The sequence below is a fragment of the Ursus maritimus genome, assembly GCF_017311325.1.
Source record: "Ursus maritimus isolate PB19 chromosome X unlocalized genomic scaffold, ASM1731132v1 scaffold_X1, whole genome shotgun sequence".
Lineage (NCBI taxonomy): Eukaryota > Metazoa > Chordata > Mammalia > Carnivora > Ursidae > Ursus > Ursus maritimus.
Window position 1 is genome coordinate 24,586,900 of NW_024423319.1, and position 14,395 is coordinate 24,601,294.

The window sequence follows — 14,395 nt, forward strand, 5'->3', positions numbered from 1 at the left end:
CTCTGTCACAGAACAGAGGGATTGCAGCCCGTTCTCCACTGATGTTCTGGCCACTTTAACTCCATTACTATTGGTACTGCTCAACCCTGCAGCGTCCCGGGATGTGCGCCCCACTCTGTCCTTTGTGTTTCTAACACCGCAGCCGCCAGCCGCCAGCCGCCCCCGCGCACTCCCGGAGCTTCCGGTCTCAGTCTGGTTCCAGTGAGCGCACTGGAGCTCTGTTTCAGTCTGGTGGCGCGCATTCCCCGGCTCACGGCCTCAGTCTGCTCTCTCGCGGGTGCCGGTGCACGAGTCCGCCCGCTCCCCCTTGCAGGTGGCTTCTGCTTCCCGGCGCCCAAACGCAGCGGCTCCTTCCCCCTTCCGTTTATCTTCCGATATCTGCGCGGTTTTACGGCACCCCTCTTCGTACCTCAATACTCAGCGCTGGAGATGTTCATTTGTAGAGATCCAGATGTATCTTCCTGCGTCTCAGGCTGATTCCGTGGTTATTTAGGCTGGTCTTGTACCTATCTAGCTCGACTCAGGGGACCGGCTGAAAAAGGGGTCCCCTACTCCTCCTCCATCTTCCCAGCGACCACATTCCAAGTTCTAGATTACCAAACTTGGAAACATTCCATTTGCAAATTGTAATCTTAGATGTTTATAGTTTCTAAGTTGGTGCTAAACATACTTTTTAAAAAGTATTTCTCTTTGAAAACAAAGTTGTCACAGAATCTTGTTTTGGACCAAAATCCCAATTTGTAAGAACACTTTAGGAATGCAAGGGTTCTGTTGGTGGAATGTTCAGAATTAATCTGAAAACCTAATTGATCTTTTTCTCCAACAATCCTTATTTAAGTTTTAATGACCTGCTGTTAAATAAGTAAATAGAACGTGCATTTTTTTCACTTCCTGCCTTAGTACTCTCAAAATTTGTGAATATATTTGAATGTTTGTTGTTTATGGAACTTGCACAGAATTTCAGTGCCATCATTCAAACCAGGGATTCTAAGTATAAAAATATAGAATGTATGGCAGACGGGGCAGAATGTATACTGATCCAGGATATAGCCTGGATATTTTTGCTGTTGCTGTTTTTAATACCAAATATTATATTTCAGCATACTTTAAATTTTCTAGTTCTGCTTAACAGTTAAGTCACAAGAAAAAACTGCAAAGGACAAAAATGATCCCAGTCCCTACTTCTGAAAAAGATGCTTAATTTGTAAAGTCCAAATTAGTAAGATTTTATTTTGTGAATTTCAAAGATTCTTACCTAACGTAGAATAAATATGTTGTTAAAAAGTGCTGAGGTTATAGCCCTCAGTGTAATAATATACAGTTATCAAGGAGACTGGAAGTTTGTTTCAAGAAGATGGTCTGGAGATTAAAATAAATGGGATTAGGTTGAAAAAAAGTACTTTGGGGTTCAGATAAATACAAATCATGGATTGTTAAGAAAACAGATTGTATTTCTCCATATATGAAAATTTTGGAAATGAGAAGGGAGATTGGCCCTTCCTCAAAACTAGCCAGGTTATGCTGACCTTGGATTAGTATTGTGGCATGTCTGTTTTTCCTTAAATGTTTTGGCACTCAGATGCTGTCTTAGTGTCCATTCAGTACATGCTGTTCAGTTGCAAATCTGAACCAACGATACTAAAAAGTGAATTAAGAAATACAGAAAAAATAAGATTTTGTTTACAGAGATTGTCTTAGCAGGTTTATATAATTGTTGTTATATAGTAGTAAATTGTATTTGTGCGCATGTATGTGTCTCCAACTCAGTCGTAACTGTTTACAGAGCAGAGAATATAATTGTCATCTTTTTATTCTCTTATTTCTCCACTAATGCCTAGCAAATCATAGGCAATCAGTAAATATTTACTGAAAGAATGTATTTGCCTCTGGAGACTCAAAGTTCAAAGCTATGAAAAGTAATTGCATAAATACATAAATAAAAGTTTACTCAAATAATATGGGATCCTGTTTTGTTTTTCCTGCTTTGTTCTTTGCCCTAATTCATTTCCGGGTCAGGTTCTGGTGCTTATCCAATTTTCCCCTGCAAATACGTAGATTTGAAGGTTTCTTTAAAACATTTCATGCTTTTTTTCAGAAATTATTTTGAAAGACCTTCTTTTTGTAGGAGTTTGTCTTCTTACCTAAAAATAGTTATTTGCTAAAAACTTCTTTAAACATTACTTAAGAACTTCACCAAAGTATTCACTGCCTATCTTGTTGTGGGGTATAGGGTATTTTTATAGTATTTGATCATTATTTGGGGATATTGGAAGAACATCTTCAGAGGAAATGACAGTTTTACATGAGGTGGGGTTTTAAAGAAGAATTAGAAGGAACATCTCTGATTTTTTCTTAGGCTTGCCCCTTAACTTCATCACTGACTCACTCTTAACATTCTCATAAGTTAAGGGTGTATCTTTTTGATACTGAATCACATGGCTTGTGTTTTAAAAACACCAAATAGCCTAATTATGTACGTGTTTATATTATGTAGAAGTTTAATTATTTTGAAATATTTCCTACTTCAGGGACAAAGTGATCTACAGAAGTACAATTAATTATGTTGCTTGTGAATGAAATAATTGAAAAAGTAACATCCAGGAAACCCATAAATGTAGTTCATTTAAAATACACAAGGAGATACATATTTTTATATACAAATTATTTATTATGGTTCCCTGAAACCTTTGCATTATAAGTTCTTAGAACTATTTATTAAAAATGTTAGTTCCAGGGACACCTGTGTGGCTCATTCAGTTAAGTGTCTGCCTTCAGCTCAGGTCATGATCCCAGGGTCCTTGGATGGAGTCCAGCATCAGGCTTCTTGCTCAGCCAGGAGTTTGCTTCTCCCTCTGCCTGCCACTCTCCCTGCTTGCTTGTGCTCTCTCTTGCTTTCTCTCTCTCTCTGACAAATAAATAAAATCTTTAAAAAAAATGTTAGTTTCATTTACCTAACTACATATTCACATATACCTCTCCAAATATATTTCTGACTTGAAAATTTATGTTCTTCCCCTTTATTCTTTGGATGAGTTAATTTCAATTTTTTTTGAGGAGGGGGAGAAAGAAATGACTAAGGAAGGATAGCCAGTGAAATAAATTGAGTACTCTGGAAAAAAATTCATCTGTTAAATATACTCTAGCATTAATGGATAAACAAAATTGGATTCTCCAGAGGTTGATTTTTTTTCCTGCTGAACTCAGTGTTGAACAAGTTGTCAAAATTTTTCCATTAATTACTAATTTAGAGTGATTTTAGAAAGTAATTCACAAAGCCCTCCCGGATGTTTTACTGACAGCTTCTTAATCTCTGCAAGTCTTAGGTAACCCAGCTACATTAACATGTCACTGTGTGAGTTGCTCAAGGATGCAGTTCAGTGAGAATGACATGTACTAATGTGAAAGAAAAGGTGTATAGGGCACAGGTGTTTGCTTTAAGAGATGTTATTTTAAGATTTACTGAAAGGGCTGCCTGAAACGATTTCCCATTACTGGCTTGCTGCAAACCCAGAGACACCTACCATTGGAGTATGGCATCAACAAAAGGGCAATGTGGTTACAGGACTTTGCTATGAAACAGGCTAATATTTACAAAGAAGGGGTCTTTAACTGCTAGGTGTTGTTTTGCATAGGCAATGGTCTTTGCTTCATAGGCCCTTCCCCCACCTTTTTTTTTCCTTCGAAACTCTGTAACATGCCAGAGTAGTATACATTTAACTTCTTCATGCTTTCATAGTGAATGTTTTGTTATTATTTTAATAGAGCATTTATTGTAATACAGTTAACTATGTGAGCATCTTGCAACCCACCCACCCCCATTTGAATGTGAACTCTGTTGTCCCAACACCTAGAACAATAGGCTGCACATACATAGCACTGGGAAATCCAGAGCAACGACTAATACAGTAATTTCTTGGCGTTAATTATTTTCTCACATTAGTTGACCAGAACATTTGCAAATGTAATAAGGATTAGGTTGATGGATGAAGAACATCTTGAAACAGGACCCATGGTACTGGTCATGGCAGTTCATAGCATGGAATAATTTGGGTAAGGCAGCAGAAATTTTGATTACTTAACATCTTCATAGAGGGCTGATATTGGATCTTGGCTAGCAAGATAAAATGGAATAAATATTTTAGAACCACAAAAACCTGAGTTTGAATCCTAGCTCTATTATTTTTTTACCGAATAACCATAGGCGTGTTGCTTAACTTCTCTAAACCTGACCATATATTACTAATTGTTCAATCCCCAGAATCTAGCATGCTGTCTAATACATATAAGCACTCTACTGTTATTAGTTCTTTTTCTCTCTAGATCACCACTAATTCTGTAAAGAGTATGTGTACTTTTTAATTTAATTATTATAGTTTTACAAGGAAATTTTTATGTGCATTGTGGAAAGTAGGACATATAAAAAAGCAAAATATAAGAAAAAACCCCTCATTTCCAGCAGCCAATTACTATTAACTCCGTGTATAACTTTCCAGAATTTTTTTTCTTTTTTATAAGATTTTTATTTATTTATTTGAGAGAGAGAGAGAGCACAAAGGGAGAGTAAGAGGGAGAAGCAGACTCGCCGTTAAGCAGAGAGCCTGATGTGGGACTCTATCCCAGGACCCTGAGATCATGACCTGAGCAGATGCTTAACCAACTGAACCACCCAGGTCAGATTAATTTTTTTTTGGGTGCATAAATGTACTCACTTGTGTCATGACTACTAAAATGAGAATATTTTCTGTAGTTTGGTTTGTAATCTGCTTTTTTCAGTTAATGATCCCATCTTTTCATGGAAATAAATATTCATCTTAACTAATATTCTGGATGTTTTTAATGTGTAGAGGTGGAAACTTAAAATGAATGATATGATGCACCACTCAGGAAATTGGTCCATTACCAGAAATCGTTAGAATAACATATCAGACATTTAACCCGATATAGTAGCCCCTCTTATCTGCAGTTTCGCTCTCTGTGGTTTCAGTTACCTGCCTTCAACCACAGTCAGGAAGCAGATGATCCTCCTTCTGACTTACTGTCAGGTCAATAGTAGCCTAATGTTGTCACAATGCCCACATCATCTACCTCATATCATCTCATCATGTAGGCATTTTATCGTCTTACATCACAGGAATAGGAAGGATGAGTACAGCATAATAATATATTTTGAGAGAGACCACATTCACATAACTTTTATTACAGTATTTTTAATTGTTATAATTATTCTATTTTATTGTTTATTCTTATTAATCTCTTACTGTGCCTAATTCATAAATTAAACTTTGTCACAGGAATGTATAGGGAAAAAACATAGTATATATAGGGTTTGGTACTATCTGCAGTTTCAGACATCCACTGGGGGTCTTGGAATGCATCCCTCTTGAAAAGGGGGGATAACTATGAGATTGTATATTTACTTAAACCTTAAGAGTTAATCATAAACATTTATCATGTAGTGATAATCTTTGTCTAGATGCTGGCTTAATTCAGTGATTTTTAGGTATTGGAGCATATCACAGCCACTTGCACATATTTTAAAAGTGAGAGTTGCTCAAGTCTCAACTCAGACCTACTGAAACAGAATTTCCTTGTAAAAACATCATTTTATTTGAGTGTTTTCAAATTAATTCAATCAAAAACCAAATGAGATAGCATCAACAAAATAGGGCATCTGCCCTAAAGGTTTATTGTGTACCAGAGGACAAAGATATCTAATTCATTTATTTAAAATTCACTAGTGACCAAAAAAGATAAATACAGTATTAAGGTTATACTAAGCAGAATGAGAATATGGAGAGTATAGCAATTGACTGTCTGAGAAGATCCCAGAAGAGACAATGCTTGAGCTGGGTCTGGAAAGCAAAATAAGAGTGGAGACTGAGTGCTAACACTGGTTTGAAAGTACATTATGGTGTCTGGAATGTATGAGCACATACATACATACAGGGCTGTTGCAATTTGACCTTGTGGAATTTGAAGTGCTGTTGCAATTTGACCTTGTGGAATTTGAAGTGCCTATGGGATTTCTAGATGCAAATGTCTGGTTGGTAGTTAGAAAAATGGATCTAAAGCTCATAACCGAGTTTAGGGCTAGAGATACAAATGTGAGAGTCACCACTATAGAATGGTACTTTGGAGAGGTAGGGAGCAGTGTAGTGTCTCAAAGGCTAGGTCTCCTGGTTCTCATTCCAAAGCCCATCTATATTAAATAGGTCTGCACATCAGTAAATACATGCATTACTATATGCCTGGCACATAGTATGTAATTAATGACTTCTAGGTAGATGGCCAAATGAAAGTTTAGTGAATATTAAATGCTACTTAATGGTCCCCAAAGAGTAATATTTCATCTTTTCAATTGGTAGTAAACAACTTTTAAATTCACCTACTGCAATCACATTAACTAAAAGAAGATAAAAGAAATTTACCAATGTTGCTGTTTTTAAAAAAATCTATATTTTGTTTAGACGTGGTTTTGTATCCTTTGTGGAATATAGGTCATTCTACAGTTGGGCAAGAAGAAAGCTAAGTATTGATGATACCTTCCTTACAAATTAATTTTTTGTTTTTCCATTTTGGAGGGTACAGTTCACTGAAGCAAACACATTGATGATGTCAATGGGAGTAATGGTGCTATTTTCACCCTTTCTAATGCCATTATTGTGCCATTCTATGTTTCAACCTAAGGCATTAATGTTTCACGTTGATTAAATTTTAACATCTAAATTGCCCTTTTATGTTACACACAAATGATAAACTTGAACGTTCCAGTCAGAGGGCAGCAACTTTAGTTTCCTCCAGGCTCCTGGTAAATTCATCAACTAACATCCCCCAGCACCTCAGAAATGACTCATTTTTGTTTCTCTTTTACTAAGGGACATAGGGTTGAGTGTTTTAGGTTTTAGAATTATGCCTCATATGGTTAAAACTAGACCCCATTATATACAATGGATGCATTTCTTGACATTTGTATATGAAGCACATTTCTAAAAATGGAATAATATATTCCCCCCATTGACTTACATTATAATTTCAGAAGTGTCATCTTTATTATGGATTGATTTCCAATTGACAATAGTTTCTAAAGCATTGCCACTGCCTCCACCTCTGAGACATGTACTTTAGTCTTCAAATAAAAGCTAAGTGATATAATGGAATCCCTTACTTCAAAGAATATTAAAGGATACTTTCAGAATGTGATAAATTAAGCCCTATTTCATTTGTGTAGAAAATGGGATTTCTTAAAATAGGACATTCTGTAATTTGATTTGCTCTGTATATATTTATCACAAGCCAGAGCAAATTCTAAAATATCTTCATCTGTCATGCCTAGAGGAGCTCTCTTCTTTCTTTTCCTCTGGTCTTTCTTCATGAATATTGCCCTAAGCAAAGGAGTTCAGCTCATAGATACTCCCAGGGAATGTTAAATAGTCCTTTGTTTTTCCTATTTTAACTTCTTAAAAACTCATAGTATTTAAATCATTTTAATAAAAGACTATTTGGGCATCATCATGCTAGATTGACCTTGGCTTCAAAAATAATGAGAAAGTAAATGTTTCATTAATTGCCTTCTTAAAGATCAGGGGCTTTTGTTTTATGACTTAACTTTTTTTTTCAATTGTGGTAAAATACACATAACATAAAAGTTACCATTTCACACATTTTAAGTGTATAGTTCAATAGTGTTACGTATATTCTCATTGTGCAACTATCTCCAGGATTTCTCCATCTTGCAAAATTGAAACTCTATACCCATTAAACAACAATTTCCCCTTTTCCCCTCCCCACCAGCCCCTGGCAACTACCATTCTACTTTCTTTCAGTTTGACTATTCTAGGTACCTCATAGAAGTGGAATCATACTGTATTTGTCTTTTTTTGTAACTGGCTTATTTTATGTAATATAATTTCCTCAAGTTCCATCCGTGTTGTAACATGTGTCAAAATTTTCTTCATTTTACAGACTAAGTAATATTCCATTGTATGTGTATTCCACATTTTATTGATCCATCTATCCATTGATGGACACTTGGGTTGCTTCCACTTCTTGGCTATTGTGAATAATGTTGCTATGAACATGCGTGTGCAAATATCTCTTCTAGACACTGCTTTCAATTCTTTTATATATATACCCAGATGTACAAATGCTGAATCTTATGGTAATTCTCTTTTTAACTTCTGTTTTCTATTATGGCTATACCATTTTACATTCCCACCAACAGTGCACAAGGGTTCCAATTTCTCTACATCCTTGGCAACATTTGTTATTTTCTGTTTTTTTTTATAGTGCCCATCTTAATGAAGCATGAGGTGTCAGGGGCTGTTTTTAAACTTGTTTCAATTTATAATTGATTTATACAAATATTCTAGCCCAATCTTTAAGTACTAACAGTACTTTACATATGGAAGAGAACATATAGCTGTGATTATTGTGAGGAGAAATCATGATGATTTAAGTATGAGCAAGGGAGTCTTGAAACCTATAAAGCATATAGAAAATCTATATTCTGGTATATTTTCCTTAAAAGGGCACCCAGTTGGATAATTTGAAAATTAGAGTTTGAATTATCACTTTTTAAAAATTCTCAATACATGTAATCTCCAGTTTATTTAATTGATCACACCTAGTGTTCCTGACTTGATGATGTAAGGAAAAGGTTATATTTTAAGTGCTACCCTTGGTGAATTTTGAGGGGAAATTCATATATTAAAAATCAATTTTAGAAATAATTAGTAATTATATTCTGCACATGGATATAAGTTTCTCACAATTGACCTTATCTTGAAGTCACTTAGGAATATCTTGGGAAATAAGGTGAGTTATAAATAAAGGATATGTCACTTTCAATGGCACTTAGATAGAACAAAACATCACAGAGATGTTTCAGATAGAACAAAACATTGTAGAAAGTTTGAACACCTGAAACTAATTTTAAACTCAATGTTAGAGTGTAATGCTAGAAAACCTGGTTGAAATAATGAATGAAACAAACTACCTCTTTACTATCCAGTCTGTTTTACAGATCAAATTATATAATCAACAAGAAGGTATTTAATCTCTAAGTAAATAACTGAATACTTCAGAAAGTAAGCCATTCTGAAATAGCCATCTTAAAATTCTGTGTATCTAGGAAGATAGATTCTTGTTATAGACCCTTAAAATTTTTGAAGTATTTAGAATCAGGAAAAACATATAAGAGTACATTAAAGTGGGATACCAAGGAAAATTTTTTAGAGTTTATTTGTTTATTTTTGAGAGAGAGAGAGAGAGAGCGAGCATATGTGTGCACGAGTTGGAGGAGGGGCAGAGGGAGAAAGACTCTCAAGCAGACTGCACTGAGTGTCGAGCCCAATGCAGGGCTCCGTCTCATGACCCTGAGATCATGCATGATCTGAGCCAAAGTCAAGGGTAGGCTACTCAACTGACTGAGCCACCCAGGCACCCTAAGTGATGCCAAGGAATTTATAATCACTTCGATTTACCATCTATATTTGCAAATATTGGGATATTTTATAATAGCTAGTATTTTTCTTTTTTCCTGTTTTAAAGGTCTTTTTTTGGTCAATAATGAATAACATGCTAAATCCAAAACTTTTTATATTTTTATCACACTTCACTGTCATTAGTGATTTACTTATATATTTCTTTTTTTTTAGTTCTTTCTTTCTTTATTTTTATAATAATTTTTTATTGTTATGTTAGTCACCATACAGTATATCCTTAGTTTTTGATGTAATGTTCCATGATTCATTATTTGCGTATAATACCCAGTGCACCATGCAATACATACCCTCCTTTTAAATTGAATGTAGTGAACATATACTGTATCATTAGTTTCAGGGGTACAATTTAGTGGTTCATCAGTTGCATATAACACCCAAGTGCCCTCCTTAATGGCCATCACCCAATTACCCCATACTCATACGTACCTCCCCTCCATCAACCCTAAGTTTGTTTTATAGAGTTCAGCATCTCTTATGGTTTGCCTCCCTCTCTATATTCATTTTATTTTATTTTTCCTTCCCTTCTTATATGTTCATCTGTTTTGTGTCTTAAATTCCACATATGAATGAAATCATTTGATATTTATCTTTCTCTGACTTATTTCTCTTAGCATAATACCCTTTAGTACCATCCATGTCATTGCAAATGGCAAGATTTCATTCTTTTTGATGGCTGAGTAATACGTGTGTGTGTGTGTGTGTGTGTGTGTGTGTGTGTGTATACCACATCTTCTTTATCCATTTGTCTGTTGATGGACATCTGGGCTCCTTCCATGTTTTGCGGAATTGTGGACATTGTTACTATAAAGATTAGGGTAGTGCAGTTGTTGGGTCACAGGGTAGCTCTATTTTAAACATTTTGAGGAAGCTCCATACTCTTTTCAAGAGTGGCTGCACCAGCTTGCACTCTCATCAGCAGTGTGTAAAAGTTCCCCTTTTTCCACATCCTCACCAACATCCGTCCTTTCCTGACTTGTTAATTTTAGTCATTCTTACTGGTATGAGGTGGTATCTCATTTTGGTTATGATTTGTATTTCCCCGATGTCGAGTGATGTTGAGCATTTATTCATGTATTTGTCGGCCATTTGTATGTCTTCTTTGGAGAAATGTATATTCATGTCTTCTGCCCATTCCTTAACTGAATTTTTTTCTTGGGTGTTGATTTTAATAAATTCTTTGTAGATTTTGGAAACTAGCCTTTTATTTGAAAAGACATATACAAATATCATCTCCCATTCCATAAGTTGCCTTTAGTTTTGTTGACTGTTTCCTTTGCTGTGCAAAAATTTTTATCTTGATGAAGTCCTAATAGTTCATTTTTGCCTTTGTTTCCCTTGCCTTTAGAGACATGTCTAGCAAGAAGTTGCTGTGGCCAATGTCAAAGAGGTTGCTGCTTGTGTTCTCCTCAAGGATTTTGATGGATTCCTATCTCACATTTAGGTCTTTCATCCATTTTGAGTTCACCTTTGAATATGGTGTAAGAAAGTGGCCCAGTTTCATTCTTTTGCATGTGGCTGTCCAATTTTCCCAACACCATTTGTTGAAGAGACTGTCTCTTTTCCATTGGCTATTCTTTCCCACTTTGTCGAAGACTAGTTGACCTATAGGGTTGGGGGTCCATTTCTGGAAACTCTATTCTGTTCCATTGATATATGTGTCTGTTTTTGTGCCAGTACCATACTGCCTTGATGATTACAGCTTTGTAATAAAGCCTGAAGTCTGGCATTGTGATGCCCCAGGTTTGTTTTTTGTTTTGTTTTGTTTTTCTTTTTCATGGTTTCTTTGGCTATTCAAGGTCTTCTCTGGTTCCATACAAATTTTAGAATTGTTCTTCCAGCTCTGTGAAAAATGTTGATGCTATTTTGACAGGGATTGCATTGAATGTATAGATTGCTTTCGGTAGTATAGATATTTTAACAATATTTGTTCTTCCAATCCATGAGCATATTTTTTCCATTTCTTTGTGTCTTCTCTAATTTCTTTCATAAGTGTTCTACAGTTTTCAGCATATAGATCTTTTACCTATAGGTTAGGTTTATTCTTTGGTATCTTACGGTTTTTGTGCCATTGTAAATGGGATCGATTCCTTGATTTCTCTTTCTTCTGCCTCTTTGTTAATGTATAGAAATGCAACTGACTTCTGTGCCTTGATTTTGTATCCTGCTGCTTTGCTGAATTCCTGTATCAGTCTAACAATTTTTTTGGTGGAGTCTCTTGGGTTTTCTACATAAAGTATTATGTCAGCTGAGAGGAGTGAAAGTTTGACTTCTTCTTTGCCAGTTTGGATGCCTTTTTATTTCTTTTTGTTGTCTGATTGCTGAGGCTAGGACTTCCAGTACTATGTTGAACAAAAGTGGTGAGAGTGGACATCTCTGTCATGTTCCTGACCTTAGAGAAAAAGCTCCCAGTTTTTCCCCATTGAGGATGATATTACTGTGGGTTTTTCATATATGGCTTTTATGATATTGAGGTATGTTCCCTCTATTCCTACATGGTGGAAAGTTTTTATCAAGAAAGGATGTTGTATTTTGTCAAATGCTTTTTCTGCTTCTATTGAGGGGTACTTATATATTTCTAATATTGCAAGCATCTCATAAACCACACGTTTTGAATTTTTACCCCCTAATAAAGTGCATGGCATAATAAGTGCCTAATACATTTTGAACAAATTCATTTTCTGATTTTTAAGTAAAAATGAGATTTATTTAGCTTTCTTGATGCTTAGGAGGATCTCACTTCATTATAAATGAGAATTGTAACATCTCTATATATTTAATGGAATTAGATAATTTTCATATACCCAACTCTAGATAGTCATGTTAACATTGTTTTTACCTTTGAGAGTTGGTATATTGCATTAAGAGAAGGCACTTTCCTTAGTATATTCTACTTATGGGGACTATTAACATGCTGTTTGAATCAAAAATTTCAGTTAAATCACATACATTTCTACTCACCTTCAGCAATATTAGTACAGTAAAATTAGATATTCACCATATTAATTTCCAAATAGTTGTTCAGCATGGTATTGTGTGTAGTGCTGAGAATAGCAATGACGTTTAGAAATGTGTGTAAGTAGGGATGCCTGGGTGGCTCAGTTGTTAAGGGTCTGCCTTCGGCTCAGGGCATGATCCCAGAGTCCTGGGATTGAGTCCCACATCAGGCTCCTCCGCTGGGAGCCTGCTTCTTCCTCTCCCACTCCCCCTGCTTGTGTTCCTTCTCTCTCTGGCTGCCTCTCTCTCTGTCAAATAAATAAATAAAATCTAAAAAAAAAAAGAAATGTGTGTAAGTAAACATCAAATGTCAATAAATATCACAGAAATCAAGTAGAAAGTAGCACATGAGTCAATCTACTCAGACATTACATCAAAAGCCTCATTATAAAGACTAATATAAAGTTAAACTCTTAGAAAATATATATGCTATTATGCTTCAAAAGAACAAGTGGATGGATTTTTGCATAGGTGTAATTAATTTCAATATGTCCTTGTTTTTGTTTTTGATTTTTTGTTGTTGTTGTTGTTTTGGGTTTTTGTTGTTGTTGTTGTTTTATTCATTGACCCTATCTGGTATTTGTGACTAGCAAATATTAATGTATTTGTACTGTCAAATCACTTCAGAAAATTCATTTATTCCTCGTGGGTTTGTGAAAGTATGTGGCTGATTGTTGTTACATCAAAGATATGAGATGCCCTTCTTCATTAGGTGGGACTCCTGCATATCTAATTGTCCATGGAAGAGGAAGGACAATATAATATATAATATATGAAAAAAATCTAAATATATTTAAATAAACATATTTAAATAAATATAAAATAAAATAGAACATTAATGTCAGTTATGATGGAAGAAGTGTTCAGAACATCATTATTCTCCATTTATTAAAACTAAAGAACTTCCTGGATATTATAAATAAAATATTTTACCATCTGGTCTTTGAAGAAGAAGAGGTGCCAGTCCAGTAAAATACTGATGTATCTTCATAATAGCTGTAATCGGAAGTAGAGGATGTCAGTTGATGTGCTTGAAATGAAGAAATCCTCAAAGATACCAAAAAAGGATAACTAACTCTTTCCTAAAATAGCATAATATAATACATACACAATTTTTAAGGATGATCTCATGCCTGAAAACAATGGAAATCACTATTCCTACATCATGATATCAGCAGACAAATGCTTTTTAATGCTTGTATTCTGTATTTCCAAAAAGGATTATAGAGTGGATTTGAAATGTATAACTTAGTCTGTGTGTGATGTAATATATTTTAATTAATAAAACATAATGATTTAAAAAAAAAGAGAATAGCAATGATGTCCTGGCATAAAAAAGATGTTACATCTTTTTCACCTTTATTGGCCCATTTTTGAAAAAAAAAATTGATTAGAAGTAATCCAGAGAACTAACATTCCATTGAATTTAACTTTTAATAAGTACATGCTCCCATTTAGCATGAAGTAGTTGCTATGATTTTTTTCTTTCTGGTATAAATATGAGACAACCATAAAAGGAATGAATCCTTAGAAGAAATAATCTATTTTAAACCAAAACTACTATGGCATTTGAACAAGTGGCATTTTCGGAAGGGGGGGGGGGGGGATCGGGTAACCAGGTGATGGGTATTACGGAGGGCGTGTGTGGTGATGCGCATTGGGCATTACATGCAACTAATGAATCGTTGAACACGACATCAAAAACTAATGATGTAGTATACGCTGGCTAATTGATAATAAAAATAAAAAAAAGAAAAAGGGGCATTTTCACTAGATCACATGGTTTTGTTTTTTCTACAAATTTAAAAACATTATGGATTATTGCACCAGCTCCTACCAGGTGATCAGTTTATTCCTTGAGTATTACTGATCAAGTACTAAACAGTATCTCAGCATTA